This window comes from Anneissia japonica, unplaced genomic scaffold (genome assembly GCF_011630105.1).
Source record: "Anneissia japonica isolate Jap-2015-1 unplaced genomic scaffold, ASM1163010v1 scaffold287815_len30859_cov117, whole genome shotgun sequence".
Lineage (NCBI taxonomy): Eukaryota > Metazoa > Echinodermata > Crinoidea > Comatulida > Comatulidae > Anneissia > Anneissia japonica.
Window position 1 is genome coordinate 2,748 of NW_022715801.1, and position 1,863 is coordinate 4,610.

Below are 1,863 nucleotides of genomic sequence, written 5' to 3' on the forward strand. Positions count from 1 at the left end.
AGATGTGTATAAGAGACGAGCAATAAATCAAATTAAATTTATTAATTAAATCTATTATTACATTAATACATCATTAATGAACAAAATCAATTAAAACGATCAATCAATCAATAACATCATAAGCATGCTTGTAAGGAGCAAGTGACCCAGCGTGTAAGGTTTCTGGACTTCTGATCATGAGATGGGGAGTTTTCGAGACTGACACTCGTAGCATTGCTTGTGTCCTTGGGCAAACACCTTATTTACACTTGCCTCTCTTCACTCCCATTTGCTCATATGAATACAGTGCAATGTTGCACTCTCACTTGCTACATATGCATACAGGTGCAATATCACACTTGCATTTGCTACATATGCATACAGGTGCAATGTTGCACTCCAACTTGCTACATATGCATATACTGTAGGTGCATTATTGCACTCCCATTTGCTACATATGCATACAGGTGCAATGTTGCACTCTCATTTCCTATGTATGCATATAGGCGCAATTTAAACTCTTTGGGACTGGAATGTTTTAATCATTAAATTAATCCATGCATGATTAGAGCCCAGGACCCCTGGATTACTAGGCAAGCATCTCAACCAACAAGCTACAAAACTACTCAAAATTAAACACTGTTTATATATATGTACTCTATAATAGATCTATTAAGATTTGTGCTGGATGAAAAATCACATGTTTTTTAATATATTAGGTTGCTCCAATCAACTTACCTGTTCTAAAAGTTCTTGCCAGCCACACAAGTAACCATGGAGACCAACAACATTGGATCCGCCAATAGGAATCGAATATGCTTTAATACCCTTTTCCTCTCCAAAAAAAAAACATAAGGAAATAACATATTTGGCAACGTTTTAATAAAAAAATATGAATATTCTTAACAGAGCCCACAAAGACACATCAAATCAATGGCATTTAACAGTGGGTGACACGTCCCCCGATTTTACAAACTTGGGGAGGGGGAGGGGAATCATATCAATTGTCCCCCCTTCACATTTTATCAATCTTCTATAGTTAAAACTCCACTTTTTAAAGCGAGTAGAAAGTACAACAATTGCGAATGACTGTCATGAATTTTGTCTGTTCACTTGTGCTCTGTTTCAAGTGCAGTGCATATTTCCAGACAAAAATCAAGTAAAAACGCAGTTGTTTTTACATTTTGTAAACCATCTCAGTAACCATAAATTTATTTTGAAAACAAAGTACTGTACGTTGTAGAAATTGAATTAAGACCAGTATATACTAAGTGTTTAATATTATCTGCATACATTGCTTATCCTAATTTCAAAACATTATAGTTAGCCAATTGAATTTTATAGAGCCGTTATTAAACAATAATTGTACAGCCTTCGCCAAGTACATGCTTATCTATTTCAATTTATTTAAGTAGCAATATCACAAGTTCAAGAACTCCGATGATTTGTTGACGCAATTTCGCCATGTCATGATAATGATAAATTAAATACAAATCACCTTTATGGTTGGGAAATAAAAATGCTAACTAATGTTTTGTGCGCTTCCAATCTCCCTAATCCTGTTTGATTGTAAATTAGATGGTAGTATTTCCGTTCACAATATTGTAGTCGCAATAGTACAAGACTGTTTCCCCCCCTTGTTCTAAACAAAATCTGTACCATAATCTTCTGGTAGAGGAACGTGTGTAAAGGAATTTTTTGATGAAATATGCACCCAAAGGATGTCAGAACATGATTGACAAGTTACTTTCCATTGGAATGTTAGTGGCAAGAGATCAACAAGATGACACAGGATGAAGGTGATGGATGCCAGAGGATGGTTTGATTGATTGATTGACAAGTTGCTTTCCATTTGAGGAAAATAAAAAAAAGTGGTCAAAACTT

At 34.9% G+C, this 1,863-nt stretch overlaps 1 pseudogene; it reads right to left on the minus strand.

The window, feature by feature from the left end:
- The window catches only part of LOC117109367, a 5,315-nt pseudogene that overhangs the window by 1,121 nt on the left and 2,331 nt on the right, over window positions 1-1,863 (minus strand).